The sequence below is a fragment of the Pelodiscus sinensis genome, chromosome 16 (genome assembly GCF_052426305.1).
Source record: "Pelodiscus sinensis isolate ZL-2025 chromosome 16, ASM5242630v1, whole genome shotgun sequence".
In the NCBI taxonomy this organism is placed as follows: Eukaryota; Metazoa; Chordata; order Testudines; family Trionychidae; genus Pelodiscus; species Pelodiscus sinensis.
Window position 1 is genome coordinate 18,634,499 of NC_143067.1, and position 20,589 is coordinate 18,655,087.

At 43.2% G+C, this 20,589-nt stretch overlaps 1 long non-coding RNA gene across 2 annotated transcripts in view; it reads left to right on the forward strand.

Annotated features, from left to right (window-relative positions):
- The window catches only part of LOC102452409 (uncharacterized), a 125,691-nt gene that overhangs the window by 58,645 nt on the left and 46,457 nt on the right, over window positions 1-20,589 (forward strand). Inside the window, exon 2 of one of the 2 annotated variants that reach the window (XR_016346952.1) lies at window positions 3,169-3,341. The exons of the other annotated variant lie outside the window; for it this stretch is intronic. This is a non-coding gene — a long non-coding RNA (uncharacterized LOC102452409). The remainder of the gene's footprint in view (window positions 1-3,168; window positions 3,342-20,589) is intronic. 2 annotated transcript variants of the gene reach the window in all.

Sequence of the window (20,589 nt, forward strand, 5' to 3'; positions counted from 1 at the left end):
GCCAGTGGGCAGGGAGCGAGAGACTTGATGCTTCCTCCGCCCTCAGGCTAATTAGGGCCTGTGAACAGGAGGAAGCTCGTAAAGTCTCCTCCTGCCCTGCAAGGAGTGCGCAGCGCTTAGAAGTGCCACATGTGCCTTACAGGATGGGGGCTGGGTGGGAGGAGAATTTGTGCGTGCCCCTCACCCCCAAGCCTTGATTGGTCTGGGGGCAGGAGGAACACGAAGTTTTCAACTGCCAGCTGATGCTTAGCTGGCGGGTGACTCTAAGCACGTCACTTCCTTGGAGGTCGGGGGCAGACTTCGCATGCTCCCCCTGCCTCCAGGCCCTGATTGACACACACAAAGTCTTCTCCCACCGCCAGCGGGCACTTCGAGGGAACTGCCAGCTGTTCAGAACTGGAGGTTCTCTCTGACAGTGGAGGGGGAAGGACTTCACACACTTCCTCACCCACAGACCAATCAGGGTCTGTGGGTGGGGCAGCACAGTAGTTTCCTGGCCACGCCCCTTCCACCTAAGGCCTTTCCCCTTCCAAGGTGGCTTGGGGCCACTTCAAAAATTTCTGAAGTGGCCTTTTGTCAAAAATTATTGTCCACCCCTGTAGTAGAGAGGCAGTATATCTCCAAATGATGTACTGGGAGTTCGTGTTTGCCATAGGAGGCTTTAAATGCTAATACAGATAGGAAAGCAGGGAAGATGCCCTAATAAATTAAATGAATGGCTCTTAGTGTTCAGTTCTGCTCAGTCAGCTCCATTAGTTTTATAGCTTTTCTGCTTGTCAGAGAGACAGACGTTCCTTTGCTTGGCTGGGTCCCTTTTATTAAACAGCATGAAAAAGAGCAAAATATGCAAAGTTGGAATGAAGCCAGGCTATTGTACAATGTGGGGCCACTTCTTACCCTCTTTATTCATGGGTGTGGCCCCACTAAGGTCATCTGGAAGCACTTCAGTGAGTGATGGGAGCAGGACTGAAGCCAGATAGAAGGGATATACCTTGGAAAATGCATTACTAGCAGTCTGACATTACCAGTTTGGGTGTCTGTTCATATAGCTCCATTGTTGAGGTGCAAATATTGGAAAGCATTCACATCAGCTAGCTGAGGAAAGGAAAAGGTAACTGTAGCATGTATCTGTGGAGGGAAGGAACTCAAAGAAAACAGCAACAATTTTCTTCGTGTCCCTATAAATCTTAATAGAATATGTGCGGATTGTTCTCTGTTACAACCCCGTCTTGCACCCTCAGCCATCAAGTAAATTAGCTTCGTCATCAAGTAAAGATCTTTCCTTGTCTGTATGCTGCTTAGTGTTCTCTTTAAGCTGTGTTCTTGTGTGGCGATTCAGGAGAAACTCAAAGGATTTTCAGGAGAAACTCAAATGCTGCCTCGCTGATTAGCAGAGCTCCCACAGCTAGGTTTTGTGTTTCTATTAGTGGCACAGATTTGCACATAACTCAGTGCCCATAAAAATTTATTCCGCACTTGGATGGAAAAGATTAGAGAGAACAATGGTGCTATTCAAGAATTTATGGGGCGAATGCTTGTCATTTCTCTTCATGTTCTAAAATCTTTCATTTTGCTTGGGTAAAAATCTCTGAAATTTGTTTGACAGCTTTGAAAAACTGATATTCAAGACAAACAGGCCACAAAAACCTTTGCTGGGCACCTTCCTGTTTAATTCCTTCCACCCGTTTTTAATTTTTGTATCTGGTTCTGCTCTCTGATTTAGTCAGCCTTCCAAGGACATTTGGTAAGGATGACTATTGGGAGTTGAAATCCATTTTATACTGTGGATTTGAAATTTTCTGCTGGATCTGTACTCTGGTGTAGTGGGTGGTATTTCAGAGAACTGGAGCAAGGAAGTTATAATGACTTCCATTTGTATAGTTTCTTTCACCCAGAAATGTTCCAACTCATTTTACAGACTATTCAGCAATTGCTCCACCCACTTCCACTGAAATGGGACCTCTGGGGTGAAACTCAGCACGTGTTTAATAGCACTTCACAACATTTAGGAGAGTTTGCAACTTCATTTATTTGCAGCTATAAGGGGAATTAAAGAGAAGCAGAATATAATTCCTTGACTTGGAATTTGGCCTAAATACTCGGACGAAGACTCATACTGTTGCCTATGACCTCAAAGTGCTAGGTGATTTTATGATATTTAATAATACATGTGGTTATAACTTCAGATTAAAGTTTCACTTGAAAGATGGCACATCCTTCATTAGAGTTCTGCTAAACATCATGCTGGGGCATTGGTTCAATACCACTGACCGCCACTTTCTGCAATTTCTAGAGCTTTCCATGGAGGACCTCCTCCACCTTCAGCAATACGGGTATCATTACAGGCTGAGGGACACTTTCCATCTCCACACAAAACACATGTGTAATACACATGTCTTCACATGGCTAGGAATTGGGGGAAGGGAGCAGAATAATTAATTGTCAATTTACACTGCTATACACTAAGGCTGCGTCTAGACTGGCATGATTTTCCGCAAATGCTTTTAACGGAAAAGTTTTTCCGTTAAAAGCATTTGCGGAAAAGAGCGTCTAAATTGGCATGGATGCTTTTGCGCAAAAGCACTTTTTGCGGAAAAGTGTCCGTGCCAATCTAGACGCAGTTTTTTGCAAGAAAGCCCCAATCGCCGTTTTCGCCATTGGGACTTTTTTGCACAAAACAGTTTTTACCTGTCTACACTGGCCCTCTTGTGCAAAAGCATTTGCACAAGAGGGCTTTTTCCCGAGCGCGAGCATCATAGTATTTGCGCAAGAACACTGACAATCTCACATTAGATCATCAGTGTTCTTGTGCAAATTCAAGCGGCCAGTGTAGACAGCTGGCAAGTTTAGACGCAGCCTAAGGGTTTGTCTCTAGACTACATGCTTCTGTCACCAGAGGCATGTAGATTAGGCTACCCAGCATAGGCAAAGAAGCGTGGATTTAAATAATCCCCGCTTAATTAAAATAAACATGGCCCCCACGCTGTGCTGACGATCAGCTGATCCAGCACAGTGCGGTAGTCTAGACGTGGATCAATCGGCTGGAGAAGCCTTTGCCGACCGATCCTGTAAGCCTATCCTGTAGGCCTGGCGACAGAGGCATGTAGTCTAGACATACCCTAACTTTTGACCTGTGGTGACCTGAGCTTCATTCTTGTGTCTTGGTAGGATACTTTTTCTGATCTCCTGCTGGTACAGATAAGAACAAATGCCACTGAAGCTGGTGGAATTACACAGCTGCACTACTGGTATAAGTAGAAAGCACAGCAGCTGTTGCTAATGAAAATGCATTGGGGCATCATTTCCTACTCACAGGCGGATAGAAGTTTTTGCTGGTCAAGGTATAGTAGCAGATCTGTATAGTGGCAGATCAGAGCTGGTATGTTTCATGTGGAATTTAGCTTCTTTTTTAGAGATGTTATTTCTAGGCTCTTTCCTTTTTACTCTTTAAGTTACAAAAGGTCATGCAAATTGCCAAATGTTCTGTTTTCGTTTGTAAACATATACAGTTCTGTATTTTGCTCAGCATTTTCTTGTAACTGTCAGTTGCTGAATGAACTCTGTAAATGCGAGTATAAGCAAAAGCCAATATGTATCACATGTCACAAACTAGAGAATAGCAATATGTGGAGTGGCTTTTTGGCTATATTTTAGGGGGCATGGGGAAATGCAAATTACAGACTAAAAAATGGGTTAATTATACATGATTACAGGCTGGGTGCAGTGGGAAAATCCCACTTCCTATCCAAGATAACACTTGTAACATTTTTCACCTACGCAAGCCACATATACCCTCAGCGATGAGCTGGAAATTATCTTTACTGGAGCACAAGTAAAGTCTATATGCACAGGATTGTACACTCCACCCACACCCAGGCTTTTAATTAATGTGTACAGGCAGTCCCCGGGTTACGTACAAGATAGGGACTGTAGGTTTGTTCTTAAGTTGAATCTGTATGTAAGTCGGAACTGGCGTCCAGATTCAGCCACTGCTGAAACTGATCAGTTTCAACAGTGGCTGAATCTGGATGCCAGTTCTGACTTACATACAGATTCAACTTAAGAACCCCAGGCATCCCCAAGTCAGCTGCTGCTGAAACTGATCAGCTGCTGATTCCAGGAAGCCAGGGGCAGGGGCTTCCTGTAGTCAGCCACTGGTCAGTTTCAGCAGCGGCTGACTTGGGGATGCCTGGGGCAGAGCAGCTGGGGTGCTGCTGGGTTGGTCCAGTAGCGCCGCCGCTCCTCGGCACTACTGGACCAACCCAGCAGCACCCAAGCTGCTCTGCCCCAGGCGTTCTGATTCAGCCGCTGCTGAAACTGACCAGCAGTGGCTGAATCAGGACGCCTGGGGCAGAGCAGCTAGGGTGCTGCCGGGTTGGTCCAGTAGCGCCCAGAGCGGCGCTACAGGACCAATCGGCAGCGCCCCAGCTGCTCTACCACAGGCATCTGGAGCAAAGCCGTGGAGCACGGGGGCAGCGGGACAGCCCAGACGTGCCGTGGCTGTCCTGCTGCCCTCGGGCTCCGCGGCTTTGCTCTGCTTTGCTCCCCGTCCCCCTGGTCTGCAGACCAGGGGGACGGGGAGCAAAGCGGTGGAACACGCGGGCAGCAGACAGCCCAGATGCGCATCTGAGCTGTCCGCTGCCCGCGTGTTCAGCCGCTTTGCTCTGCTTTGCTCCCTGTCCCCCTGGTCTGCAGACCAGAAGGACGGGGAGCAAAGTGGCGGAACATACGGGCAGCAGACAGCCCAGATGCGCGTCTGGGCTGTCTGCTGCCCACTTGTTCCGCCGCTTTGCTCCCTGTCCTTCTGGTCTGCAGACCGGGGGGACGGGGAGCAAAGCAGAGCAAACCGGCTGAACACGCGGGCAGCGGACAGCCCAGACGCGCGTCTGGGCTGTCCGCTGCCTGCGTGCTCCGCCGCTTTGCTTCCTCTCCCTGGTCTGCTGGAGACCAGGGAGAGGGCCCCGTTCGTAACTGCGGATCCGACATAAGTCGGATCCGCGTAACTCGGGGACTGCCTGTAATTGGTCAGAGAGGTACTGTCATATATCTCCCGGTCTAGTCTATTGTATTTGAAGAGTCACAGACCAGAAAAGATAATAAAGCAGAATGATTAGTTCAAGGTATGAATTTTATTCCCGTTTCTATTTTTAACAGTTCTGCCGGCAAAGTGCTTTCCCCTGCACATTAATGACTTGTGTTATTTTGGGTTTGTTCGGAGCATCGGGCTGAAGACAAACAATGTTTCAAAACAAAGACTGGTTCTTATAGTTTTAAATTGATCCAGTTTATTTGGAGGAGTGGTCTTCAAAGGTCAGAACTAGGAGCTTTGTATCTGGCTGCTGTTTCCATTCTTCTAAACTTTTCGGAAAGGGTCTCGAAAAAGTGAACAGGATGATTAAAAGTCAAGCAATCTGCTTTCTGGCTACCATGCTAACATTGGGGACACAGGCTGCATCAGGGCTCTTAGGTTATTTCCTAATGCTACTTTTAATCCACCCCAAAAATCTGTGAGAACTGACCTAGTCAGCCTTATGAAAGAGCAGCATGTGTGACTGGCTGGAAATGTAAGAGAAGAGCTGCCAAAAGAGTAGGTGGAGACTAGGGTTTGATCCAGAGGAGATGGCTGGAGATTCCAACTTTTTTGTTTGAGGTGGACAGGAAGAAGGACGGAGCAGTCATCTTGGGGCACTTTTTATGCTATCAAGTCCGATAGAAACATCAAGATTTTGGTATATTTGTATTTGAGGTGCATGGCACTATTGAGTATATGGATACATCCATAATCTCACTCCCTCATGAGAAAAGCATTCACTGGTGCCTTTTGGAGTTCTGGCGCTAATACAATACTGACACTTCTTTGAGCTGAGGGACAATTCTAAACAAACTAAGATTTTTCTCTTCTGCTATCCCTCCTCATCCCCATGAGACAGGATCTCACTCACAGTTGGTTAGTGTGATTCTTTAATTCGTACAGATGTGTGTGGGCTTTTTTAAAAGTAATTAGTAGATATAAATAGCATTTTACAATTCCTGTCATTTCTCTTTGACATATGTACATGAAATTAGACTAATAGCACTTGTCTGATATGGTTGCATTTGGGATGGTTCCCACAGGCCAAGATTTAAAGCAGTGGTTATACTGGTAGATTGTCTGCACCTGCAAGTGATCTAGTATACATATTATAGTTACATGGCATCAATTAGCCACAAACTGACATTAAGATTACTGACAACAGTTAGAATGAGTTAAAATGATATCATGTGTCCCCACTAATAAAGAACTGGAGATCTGTACTGCAGATTGTAGAATTCAAATAAGTCCTGCAATTTACTCCAGCTGTTAATTTTGCCTTTTTCACTGCAAAATCCTGTAACAACTATGTCTCTGGGAAATCCACAACTCAGCTGCACATAGCAATCTGTTATTATAGAGTGGTCTGGCTGGTCTTAAAAGGATCTCTTAATATACCAGGAAAATGAGGACATTAGCATAGATGAGAGTATTTTTAGAGGTCTGACCAATGCTCTTATTTGGGCTAGTCTCACTCATAATTTATGCTTACATCTTTTCTGTAGTAGAACTGAATGTGGTCCAGAATAAATGACAAGTTTGTAGATATTTGCACAAGCGCAAGTCAGATAGCCCATCCTCTCATTCTTTACCATATGTACTGCATACAGTTGGGGGAATCGCCCATTTTTTTTGTATTTTTTATCTATAGATATTATAAGTGGGGATAGTGTCTATGTGATACACTATATTTATCACACACTATTGATCATATAAACTGCACCCTGTCAGGGTTGGCTTCAGACTTTCCAAACTCGTGAATAGTTTCAAACAGCTGCTACATTTTAAACTAAATAACTGCCAAATAAACCATTTACTACTTTTTCTCTTGCAATGGAATTTTCCTCACTTAGCTCCACCCTGCCACCAGGCCATCAATGTGATAGTTATCACCATAACAGCTGAGCACCACACAGCCTGAAAGGTGTTTCTAGGGAGCATGATTTTATAGATGGAGAGCTGAGGAACAGTAATCTTTCCAATAAAAGTCCTGTTGTTGAGTAGGTAACTGAAATCTGTTCTCCCAACTTCTAGGTCATTTCCCCTAGTAAGTGGACTAATCTTTTTTCTACTCATCTGAGGTCAGGTCTACATACGTGAGAAAGTCAACTTAAGATACGCAACTCCAGCTACAAGAATAACATAGGTGTAGTCAATGTACCTTAAATCAAATTTCTGCAGTGTCCTCATTACGGGAAGTTGATGGGAGAAACTCTCCCGTCGACTTCCTTTACTCCTTGTGACCCTGTGGAGTAACGGGGTTGACAGAAGCACCATCAGCAGTCGATTTAGCGGGTCCTTACTAGACCCACTTAATCGAACTCTGGAAGATCGATCTCTGGATTGTCAATCTCCGGATAAGTGTAGACCTGGCCTGAGGCCCAGTGTAGCAATATTCACTCCTGAAAACCCTGCACCACTAATAGATCTAACATCTCATGATTGCATGGCAAAAAGAGGAAACTTTTTTTGTTTGTCTCATTGTTTTTTACTTCCAAAGAAGTGAGATTCACCACTTTCACCAGATTGGATTCAAGCCAGGAAATATCCCAAGTCAGGCTTTGAAACCCTGACTTTATTTTGTATATAGAGAAACTAGTTGTAGAGGTTTCTAAATATTAGAGTTGGTTGGGCATTTTTTGACCAAAGGTTTTTGTTTCAGACATTGATAATTTATCGAAACAGAAACTTTTCACAGGAAAGGGCTGAGTTAGATTGGTGGTCTCCAATCCTTTTAATCAAAAGATTACTTTTTGAATAAAAGTGCAATCTGAAATCTACCTCAAACTCCAATACACTTGCCCCACCTCCTACCCCACCCATTCTCTGAGGCCCCACAATTGCTCTAGCCCTATTTCAAGGCCCCACCCTGCTCACTCCCAGTCCTTTCCCACCCCCACCCTCACTCACTTTCACCAAGCTGGGCAGGGGCTCGGAGTTCAGGGGGATGCAGGCTCTGGTTTTGAGCCAAGGGGTTTGGAGTAGGGGAGGAGCTCCAGGCTGAGCCTGGGGAAGGGGTTGGGTGCAGGAAGGGGTTAAGGACTGGAACAGGGATTCAGGATCCAGCTAGGTACCATTTACCTCAGGCATTTCCCCACTAGTTGTTCAGTGGAGCTAAGACGGGCTCATCCCCACCGTGGCTCTGCACCACTCCTGAAAACAGCCAGCATATCCTGCAGCGGCTTCTGTAGGGAGGAGCAGATGGCTCAGTGCACCACTCCTCATCCACAGGCATTACCCTTACACCTCCTATTGGCTAAGGTTTCCCATTCTCAGCTAACAGGAGTCATGGGGGTGGTGCCTGTAGGCAAGGGCAACTTGTGGACACCCCATCCCTACCTCCCCTAGGGGCCGCAGGCAACAGTACCTCTTAATTTTTTCCTTCCACGTGTGGAATACATATTGTTATGTGCACCAAGGCATATACAGATGTGCAACAGGGCCAGGAAAGGGGGGTATCTGCCTTAGCCCCACTGCACTGCTGGACTGTTAGGCTACATCTACACTGCGGAGCTATTTTGAGATACATCTGGTACCCCAAAATAGCTACTCCACATTTTAACAGCAAGCCTGTTATATCGAACTATAACAGGCTCACTATTCCAATGTCCCTGGAAACCTCATTACATGAGGGATAATGGACATTTTGGAGTAGTGCTTTGTTTCAAAATCTGGCTGTGGAGAATGTGCCAAATTTCAAAATAAGCTATTTTGAAATAAGATTGCAATAAGCTATGCAATTTGTGTAGTGCCAATTGTGTAGTTTATTTTGAGGCAAGGGTGCTGTGTAGATGCACCCTTAGTGTCCAGTCCCCCAGTTGGCTGCAGGAGCCTCCCGGAGTTCAAGCCTGATTCCAGGAGACTCCCTGACAGTGCTCTGCACATGGATGGAGAAAATTGGAGGGAATGAATTTTTTTATGTGCACCAATATCAGAGTAACGTGAAGATGTGCACCACCTATAGAAACCAAAACACTAGATATAAAGTATATTTTTAAAAACTTACCACAGGGATAATTACTCCAGCCATGGCCAGCTAGGCATTTTAGAACTCACTTCTCAAAGAATTAAATATAAGCATTAGAGAAAACTAAAAAGTATAAAATGCGCAGACCAGTTAACAACCTAAAATAACCCACTTTGCAAGCAGTCAGAGAACACAAGTATGTTGGGCTGGGAGGTGTGTGTGAGTGATAAAGACACATGCAGTGTGTGCGAATGACAGAGATTTGCATTGCCCCTTTAAGTGTGTTCAACTATAGGAACAGCTGCCAAGCTCCCCCCATCCCAAGCCAAGTTATGTTCTCCCTCTCTGTGGAGATGGGACACAGAGGGAGAGGCGGAGACACCCTGACATCAGCACCTCATTCTTTTCCTCTCCCACCCTGCATAGCAAACAAGAGCTCCTAGGGGGTAGCTCCAAAGAAGAGGACAGAAGAAGCATGACACTTGATAGCCTGCCAGCCAAACCAGTCAGGATCACCTGTCAGAGGCTCCAAGCCCTTCCAATAGATCCCGATCTCCTGGTTCTTGACTGCTAATTTAAATATATTTATTATTTGTTTTGATTAGAATACATTGGAAAAATATTCCTTAAATGGTCAAAACATTACAATTTTCTGGTTCTAGATGACTATTTGTTTAAAAATGTAAGATAATTTATAAAAATCAAAATTTTCAGCATCACATATTTTAGCTTACCCAAAATGATATTTCCCCCTAGCTCTTTGAGTCAAAGTTTTTGAGGTTTTAATTTTTCATCCCAGTTCAAGCTAGGAAAGCTTTTGTCTATATCTTGAAATTTTTTGAGACAGGAAAACTTAGTCTAATTGAACAATCCTATACAGTTGGATGAATTAATTAAGACAGATTTTATAGGTGGCTTTCTAGCAGTACAGGAATAATACCAAAAGACTTCATTTACACTGGTAGGTATGAAATTTTTTTTTTTTTTTTTTTTTTTTTTTCAGAAAAGAAACTCAAGTATTATAGATCTATTCTGGTGGAACTGCTGCTCTCTAATTACATTGACTCTCTACTAATCCGCTACACGCTTTCTAACAGTCGCATTCAGTACACAGTACAACACAGAGATGTAGAGATGTATATCAGTACAGTGAATGTCTACCCATCAGCTCATTCACGCATTACCTGCTTACCTCCCTGTGGTGTTTTAGATGCTGCTTGTAATTATTAGAATTGGGAGCACTGGCTGTTGGGAATCTGGAAGCACAGGAAACAGGAAGGAGGGGGGAGGAGATGGGCCAGGCCTGAGTGAGAGCTACAGAGGGGAGCAGCAGCAGCTTTGTAAAGAGGTTTCACCTTTGGTAAATAAAATCCTGTTGAAGTTTGTTAGTACCTTGCTTGCATGATACAACATTTTGGCGACGAGGATGGATCTTCTGCCTCTGAACCCACCTGCACCCTTTCTGCAAAGGCCAGGTGAGCCTCCAATTGCTTTTACTTCCTGGATCCATATGTTTGAGACTTATCTGCTTAACATCAGTGCTACAGAGATTTCTGAAGTAGGAAAACGTGCTCTGCTAATCCACTGCCTTGGAGCAGAAGGGCAGCGTATATTTTACACTTTTCCCCTTGCAGATGATAAATATGAGACTGCACTCATTGCATTAAAGAACTTTTTTGTGCCAAAAGTGAATGTAGTAGCTAATCACTACAGATTTTGCCAGCATGAGCAGAAACCAGGGGAGACTATACTGTAGTGTATTGCTTTTCTGAAGAGTCGGATTGCAACTTGTGACTTTGGGAATATGGCAGATGAGATGATTGGAGACCAGCTCATTGAAAAAACAACCATGCTTCATGTAAGAGAACGCTTGCTTCTAGAACCACAATTTACACTGGAAAAAGCAATAACCATTGCTACCCAGATTGAGTCCGCTATAGCAGAAGCCAAAATAATGAACATGGATACAGGACGCCCAGTCCAGGCTGTGACTCCTTTGCAGAAAAGTCCACTATTGCTGCAGACAAACAATCACCAGGGGAAAACTAATGAAAAACCACAGCTGAACAGAAGCAAGTAAAGTATAAGGCTTTCACAGACAAACGGCGGGGTGCTAAGGAACCGAAGTTTGAGTGTGGTTCCTTTGTTAGAGTAAGAAAACCTGGAATTTTACGCAAAGGGGACCATAAATTCACATCTCCTTTTAAAATCACAGAGAAGAAAGGAACTTATACCTATCGACTTTCTGATGGGTGGGTATGGAATGCTTCTTATCTTGTACCTGCCTATGCACCAAGAGGAGATGATGCCAACACCCAGCCCGTATTGTATGACTTCACTGTAGCACCAACACAACAAGACATTGCACTGGAACCGGGGTTTGAGAGATGGTCTGTCAGACCTCGATGACCACCTGTCTGGACTAGAGACTATGTTATGTAGTTATTACAGTGTTTTCAGTGTAATATTTCTGCCAATGGTATAGTGTCTTCCATATTTGTTGCTGTGGTTAGAACAACAATGTTTATTTTATAATTGGGAGAGCTTCTTAAGAGAGGAGGGAATGTGGTGTTTTAGATGCAGCTTGTAATTATTAGAACTGGGAGCACTGGCTGTTGGGAATCTGGAAGCATAGGAAACAGGAAGGAGGGGGGAGGAGATGGGCCAGGCCTGAGTGAGAGCTACAGAGGGGAGCAGCAGCAGCTTTGTAAAGAGGTTTTACCTTTGGTAAATAAAGTCCTGTTGAAGTTTGTTAGTACCTTGCTTGCATGATACAACATTCCCCCAAAGGATCTGTTTACTACAAGCCTTCTGTAACCTAAGTCTTAGAAACATCTCCTGGAGCTATCTCTTCTGGGAATGTTCTTGCAAAAAATATTTTTTTCTCTAAACAGTAATGTTCTGCACACTTGACAGCCCCAAAGCTCAGACATTGTTCTGGCTCTTCAATCAAACAGTCAGAACCCACAAAATTATGAAGGTGGGGCATCTATGTCAAGGTGTCCAAGGAGATGTGATGGCATGCCCAAACGGCTGCTAGAGAGAAGAACAGAAAGTCTTCTCTTCTGAATTTTAAGAGTTGACTAACTGAGAAGATTAGACTTTGGATTTCATTTCACCTCAGAGAACAGCCCTGGAACGTGACTTGCAAGTAGTTGAAGCTCAGAAACCTAAGCGATGCCCCTGGTCAGTGGCTGCCATAAATAAAGGAGCAGAAATGACTTGTTTTCTGGAGGCCAGCATTCTACCCATGTGAGTGCTTATTTGTATTCCCAAGGACACAGAAACTTGGCTTGTAAATAGTCCTAAAATCTATGACAGCAACAGCGTTTTCCAACTGGTATTGGTGGTGAGGCCAAATCATGCATGTGAACACTTAAAGATAAGTTAACAAGAATGTGTCTTTCAACCATGAAAAACAGTAAAAGATACCAAGTCCTCCTACCCACACATCCTTTTACTCCTTCAGTAACTTTGGAAAGACAGATCTGTTCCAACTTAAAAAATAACCAATAGTCTTGCAGCACCTTAGATCTGCTCCATTTAGCTTTCAACCTATAATGCTTGTTCACACAATACTTCACATTATAGCAAGGAGGAAGAGTAATCTTGAGACAGTGTGGGTCTGTGAGTTAGAGCGGGAAATGGAACCCAGATTTCCCATCACAAACTCTCTGTTTAGACTTGGGGCAGGTCTACACTATGGGCTCAAGTTGATCTAAGCTATGCAATTTGAGTTACGTTAGTAATGTAACTCAAGTTAAAATAGCTTAGATCAGTGAGTCCCAACCTGGGGTCCGCGAAAAAAATAAAAGATACATAAAAATGACCATAGAAAATAAGTTTAAAATTAATAATTGATTGTAACTTTGTAATTTATTTAAAAATTAAATATCTTCCAATAGTGCTGTTAATTACTGTCCAAAAATCTATGTTATGGTGTCGTTGTGTGACAAAACAATAGCGACAGTTAGAAGCTTACAACGTTAGCCATACATTCAACATGGATTTGTGGCTGAAATCAGGCTCGCTGAAGAGAAAGGAGACTGATGAGTAGAGTGAAGCATCCACAAGTGGAATGTCTAATCAGACATAAGTAAACAAAAAGCAAGAAAATACTCCGCTGATTACTAGAATTGTGGCTAGAATTGGCTTTGATGGGGGTCTGCAGACAGTTTGGGGAGGTAATTGGGGGTCTGAATGATTTGGGGGGGCTGATTGGGGGTCCACACTAGTAAAAAGATTGGGAACCACTAGCATAGATCTATTTACTGCAGGGTCCACAATGTGCTGGGTTGACAGGATAAACTCTCCTGTTGACTCCCCTTACTCATCTTGTTCCTGGGGCTTACTGGAGTTAATGTATGAATAAGTGGTAGCTGATTTAGTGGCTCTTCATTCGATCCTTTAATTGATCCCCAGTGGATCAATCGCCACAGAGTTGGTCCCAGTTGTACTGGAGACAAGCTCTTAGACAAGTCACCTAAATTTGGTGACTTGGTTTCTTTATGTGTAATAATATTCCCTTACCTCCTGAGCGCTGTGAAGCTTGTTAATTTCCTAATGCTTACACAAGGCAGATGAGATCAGGGTTACTGCATAAATGCAAAGAGCTATCAATGACTGAACACATTTGCAATGGCTATCATAATTACTTGAAGCATTGCCAACCCTAAATGCTTAAAAATCATGAACGAGGGCCCCCAAACTCATGAAACTGGCTTAAAATCATGATCTGTTAGACAAATAATATATTTTTTGGGGGGGGGAGGTTATTTGCCACCTGGTTTCTGAGTCTTAAGGGTGCACTTGAATCATATTTGTAGCTTTTCTCTGCAACCATGAATGCGAGAAACTTGGGACAGGATGTTGAATGAAAGCTGAGACCCACACATACTCCAGGAACTGAGGGTTTAAGAAAAAATCACCGATTATTGTGAGACTCACAATAAAACTGTGAGGGGCAACACTGAAACTGTATCCATGCATACCTTTAGATTATAAGCTCATCAGGGCAGAGACTGATACTTACTTAAAATACATAGGATCAGTGAAGTCATACACATCCTTCCACATGCGGGATGTAGTCTTCCCAGTAGAGGATAGATCATCTATATAAGTAAGGCCAGGTCTACGCTAGCGAACTTACAGCGGCACAGCATTATCAATGCAGCTGTGCCACTCTAAGATTGCTTGTGTAGTTGTTCCATGCTAATGGGAGAGAGCTCTCCCGTTGACATAATAAAACCACCTTCACATGTGGCGGTAGCTCTGTCGGAGGGAGACACTATCCTGCCAACATAGCATTGTGCACATTTCCACTTATGCCAGTGAAACGTATGTTGTTTGGAGGGAGTGGGTTTTCCATGTCCCTGAATGACATAAATTTTGCCAACCTAAGTGGTGGGGTAGCCACATCTTAGTACTTGGTTTGTCCAGATCATGGTAGGCTCTTGCCACTCAGCCCTAGTGCAAATGCAGAAATCCGTTGACTATCAGGCCATCAGTAAATGTTACAGAGTAGAATGTCTTGAAGTCTGCCTAACTCAGCAAGTGCAGGAAACTCATTCATTTCCAGTAATGAATTTTCAATGAAACGTTTTCTAATTATAGAAAATTATTTTTGCAAACATTTTTCTGGTATGGGACTCTGAAGCTATGCCCCAAAAGGTGGAAGGGTGGGATGGAAAAAAAGTGCCTGGAAAAAAAATCCAACTACATGCAAAATGTATTCATCATCAAACAAGAAAGTGAGTCAAAAACCTGGTACTAGTTTCTGGTTTGACCATATTAAGGCTTTGTTTTAGGTGTGGCACCTTAACTGTTTCTTACAACTATCTTAAGTGGAGGGTGAATTCACACAACAATTTAAATGAGTTTTAAACTCAACCCATAACAAAGTTTTACCCAGTTCATAACTATATATTTACAGAAGACAAGAGTACAGGCCTAGATTGTATGGCTGACCACTCCAGGACTTGGATCTGAGGGTTTGGTTTGGCTCATTAAAGAGATTGGGAGCTAGCTGTAATATTTGTATTTGAATCTAAATAATAACTTCCCCAAACAGCCTCAAATTTAGGGTTGCCAGATGGTTGAAACAAAAATACCAACCCCTGCCTCCCCCCAAAAAACAAACAAACCAACAACACCGGGAAAAAATTCTGTTAAAGGGGGGGGGAGACCAAAGTTAAATAAAATAACTTTAACTTATTGATAATAAAACAGCATTAAAACAGCATGTCCCCCTTTAAGAGTGAGTGCAGGGATAGGAACAGCGGAGCGGTTAAGCACTAAGACCCAGGCTTCCCCTTGGTTGGCAGCCATTTTGTGCTGGCAGCCTTGCAGAACCAGGTGAGCATGGGGGCTGGGGTCGGAGGTCTGGGGGTGTTGGGAGCCGGAGGAGGGACTTCGGGGGGGAAGGCTGGACACTGAGTGTTTGTAGGGTTGCCAGGTGCCCTGCATTTTCGCCCTCTGGCTGGGGAAAAAAATCAGAAAATAACGGACATTTTAGGTGTCCGGTATTCTCTGATTTTTTTTACTGGACAGGAGGTGAAAATACTGGACTGTCCGGGTGAATACCGGACACCTGGCAACCCTACTCAGACTTTGCAGAAACTTGGATCCAAATCTGAACTCTATATAGATTGGGTCCATCTCTAACACACTTATGTATCAGAGAGGTAGCTGTGTTAGTCTGTTTCAGCAAAAACAACAAGGAATCCCATGGTACTTTGAAGACTGACAGATTTATTAGGGTATTAGAGCATAAGCTTTTGTGAGCTACAACTCACTTCCTCAGATGGGAGGGAAGGAAGGAAGGAAGCGGAGTATGACAACTGTGCTAATTAAATCCGAATGGATGTGGCTAATCTCCAACAGAGGTGAAAAGATGAGTACCTGAATGGGAAATTACCTGTTGTATCTTTCTCTTCACTGTACAGCATAGTACTCATAAGTATCAAGACAATACATGTGATGTGCATAGAGATCTCTTGACCTATAGTCAAAATACAGCCACCTCTGATGAGGTATCTCTTAAAGGAGAAGTTTCAAATAACTTCTCCATTTGAAATACAGGGGAGTTTAGGTGATATAATAATGGTACTGTTTATGTGCATAACACTGTCTTTATGACTTTTGTGCTTAGCAGAATAATTTGATTAGAGATTAACTGTGAAACATACCAATGATATAATATAATCATAGAATATATGATAATAACCAGTTATAGTATATCTAAGTACTATAGATAAACGGGAGTTATTTTTATTATTTAAAAAGATACAGTATTTTTCAGTATTAATTCCAGGGCTACGTCTAAACTGGCAAGATTTTCCGCAAATGCTTTTAACGGAAAAGTTTTTCCATTAAAAGCATTTGCGGAAAAGAGCGTCTAGATTGGCACGGACACTTTTCCACAAAAGCACTTTTTGCAGAAAAGTGTCCGTGCCAATCTAGACACAATTTTGCGCAAGAAAGTCCCGATTGCCATTTTCGCGATCGGGGCTTTTTTGTGCAAAACAATATCGCGTTGTCTACACTGGCTCTCTTGCACAAAAGCATTTGCGCAAGAGGGCTTTTGTCCGAACGGGAGCATCATAGTATTTCCGCAAGAACACTGACAATCTTACATGAGATCGTCAGTGTTCTTGCGGAAATTCAAGCGGCCAGTTTAGACAGCTGGCAAGTTTTTCCGGAAAAGTGTCTGATTTTCCGGAAAAACTGGCCAGTCTAGACACAGCCGTACTGTTTATGTGCATAACACTGTCATAAGAACATAAGAACGGCCGTACTGGGTCAGACCAAAGGTGGCCAGCACCAGGTGCCCCAGAGAGGGTGTACCGAAGACAGTGATCAAGCGATTTGTCTCGTGCCATCCCTCCCCAGCCTCTGACAAACAGAGGCCAAGGACACCATTTTATCCCCTGGCTAATAGCCTTTTATGGACCTAACCTCCATGAAATTATCTAACTTCTCTTTAAACTCTATTATAGTCCTAGCCTTCACAGCCTCCTCTGGCAAGGAGTTCCACAGGTTGACTACACACTGTGTGAAGAAGAACTTTCTTTTATTAGTTTTAAACCTGTTACCCATTAATTTCATTTGGTGTCCTCTAGTTCTTCTATTTAGGGAACTAATAAATAACTTTTCTTTATCTGCCCTCTCCACACCACTCATGATTTTATATACCTCTATCATATCCCCCCTGAGTCTCCTCTTTTCTAAACTGAAAAGTCCCAGTTGCTTTAACCTCTTCTCATATGGGACCCGTTCCAAACCCCTAATCATTTTAGTTGCCCTTTTCTGAACCCTTTCCAAGGCCAAAATATCTTTTTTGAGGTGAGGAGACCACATCTGTACACAGTATTCAAAATGTGGGCGTACCATAGTTTTATACAGGGGCAGTAAGATATTCTGGATCTTATTTTCTATCCCTTTCTTAATAATTCCTAGCATCCTATTTGCCTTTTTGACTGCCGCTGCACACTGCGTGGAAGTTTTCAGAGAACTGTCCACGATAACTCCAAGATTTCTTTCCTGATTTGTCGTAGCCAAATTAGCCCCCATCATACTGTACGTATAGTTGGGGTTATTTTTCCCTATGTGCATTACTTTACACTTATCCACATTAAATTTCATTTGCCATTTTGTTGCCCAATCACTCAGTTTGGTGAGATCTTCTTGGAATCCCTCACGGTCTGTTTCTGTCTTGACTATCCTAAACAGTTTGGTATCATCTGCAAACTTTACTACCTCACTGCTTACCCCTTTCTCCAGATCATTTATGAATAAGTTGAAAAGGATTGGTCCCAGGACTGACCCTTGGGGTACACCACTAGTTACCCCTCTCCAATCTGAAAATTTACCATTTATTCCTACCCTTTGTTTCCTGTCTTTTAACCAGTTCTCAATCCAAGAAAGGACCTTCCCTCTTATCCCATGGCCATGTAATTTACACGAGAGCCTTTGGTGAGGGACCTTGTCAAAGGCTTTTTGAAAATCCAAGTATACTATATCTACTGGATCCCCCTTGTCCGCATGTTTGTTAACCCCTTCAAAGAGCTCTAACAGATTAGTAAGACAGGATTTCCCTTTACAGAAACCATGTTGACTTTTGTCCAATAAATTATGTTCTTCTACATGCTTCACAATTTTATTCTTTACTATTGTTTCGACTAATTTGCCCGGTACTGAAGTTAGACTTACCGGTCTGTAATTGCCAGAATCGCCTCTAGAGCCCTTTTTAAATATTGGTGTCATGTTGGCTACCTTCCAGTCATTAGGTACGGAAGCCGATTTAAAGGATAGGTTACAAACCACAGATAATAGCTCAGCAATTTCCCATTTGAGTTCTTTTAGAACCCTTGGATGAATGCCATCCGGTCCCGGAGATTTGTTAACATTAAGTTTTTCTATTTGTTCCAAAACCTCCTCTAATGACACTTCAATCCGGGACAGTTCCTCAGATTCATCACCCAAAAAGGACGGTGCAGATTCAGGAATCTCCCCAACATCCTCAGCCGTGAAGACTGAAGCAAAGAAATCATTTAGTTTCTCTGCAATGGCTTTATCGTCCTTGATTGCTCCTTTTATAGCTCGATCATCTAGGGGACCCACAGGTTTTTTAGCAGGCTTCCTGCTTCTAATGTACTTAAAAAACATTTTGTTATTTCTTTTTGAGTTTTTGGCTAGCTGTTCCTCAAAATCTTTTTTTGCTTTTCTTATTACATTTTTACACTTGATTTGACAGTGTTTATGTTCCTTTCTATTTATTTCACTAGGATTGGACTTCCACTTCTTAAAAGATACCTTTTTGTCCCTCACTGCTTCTTTTACATGGTGGTTAAGCCACGGTGACTCTTTTAGGTCTCTTGCTATGTTTTTTAATTTGGTGTATACATTTAAGTTGGGCCTTTATTATGGTGTCTTTAAAAAGTTTCCATGCAGCTTTCAGGGATTTGGCTCTAGTCACTGTGACTTTTCATTTCTGTTTAACTAACCTCATTTTTGTGTAATTCCCCTTTTTGAAATTAAATGCCAGGGTGCTGGACTGCTGAGGTGTTCTTCCCACCACAGGAATGTTGAATGTTATTATATTATGGTCACTATTCCCAAGTGATCCGGTAACGGTTATATCCTGGACCTGATCCTGCACTCCACTCAGGACTAAATCGAGAATTGCCTCTCCCCTTGTGGGTTCCTGCACTAGCTGCTCCAAGAAGCAGTCATTTAAGCCATTGAAAAATTTTATCTCCGCTTCTCTTCCTGAGGTGACATGTATCCAGTCAATATGGGGGTAATTAAAATCCCCCATTATTATAGAGTTCTTTATTTTGGTAGCCTCTCTAATCTCCCTCAGCGTTTCAATGTCAGTATCGCTGTCCTGGTCAGGTGGTCGGTAATATATCCCTACTGCTAATTTCTTATTATTGGAGCATGGAATTACTATCCATAGTGATTCTATTGAACATGTTGATTCACTTAATATTTTTATTTCATTTGATTCTACATTATCTTTCACATACAGTGCCACTCCGCCACCCACCCGGCCTGCTCTATCCTTTCTATATATTTTATATCCCGGTATGATTGTGTCCCACAGATTTTCCTCATTCCACCAGGTTTCAGTGATGTCTATTATGTCAATCTCCTCATTTAATACGAAGTACTCTAGTTCACCCATCTTATTAGTCAGACTCCTAGCATTTGTGTACAAGCACTTTAGAAATTTGCCACTGGTTATTTGTCTGCCCTTCCCTGATGCATTGGATTCCTTTGTATGCAGTTGTTTGTCTGCTCTGGTCCATGGTTTGCCCTCTCCCCTCCTCTCTTTCTGACTACATCTTAGAGAATCTCTATCAATGGATTCTCCTCTAAGAGAAATCTCCTTCCGATTTACGTGCATCTCTGCACCAATTGGCTTTCCCCCATCTTTTAGTTTAAAAACTGCTCTACGGCCTTTTTAATGTTTAGTGCCAACAGTCTGGTTCCACCCTGGTTTAGGTGGAGCCCATCCTTCCTGTATAGGCTCCCCCTCTCCCAAAAGTGTCCCCAGTTCCTAATAAATCTAAACCCCTCTTCCCTACACCATCATCTCATCCACGCATTGAGACTCTGAAGCTCTGCCTGCCTACCTGGCCCTGCGCGTGGAACTGGAAGCATTTCCAAGAATGCCACCATAGAGGTCCTGGATTTCAGTCTCTTTCCTAGCAGCCTAAATTTGGCCTCCAGGACATCTCTCCTACCCTTCCCTACACCATTGGTACCTACATGTACCACGACCACCGGCTCCTCCCCAGCACTACTCATAAGTCTATCTAGATGCCTCGAGAAATCCGCAACCTTCGCACCAGGCAGGCAAGTGACCATACGGTTTTCCCGGTCATCTCAAACCCAACTATCTATGTTTCTAACGATCGAATCACCCACTACTAACACCTGCCTCTTCCTAACTGGCATTCCCTCCCCCTCATAGGTATCCTCAGTGCGAGAGGATACCGCAACATCCTCTGGGAGGAGGGTCCCAACTACGGGATGGTTTCCCTCT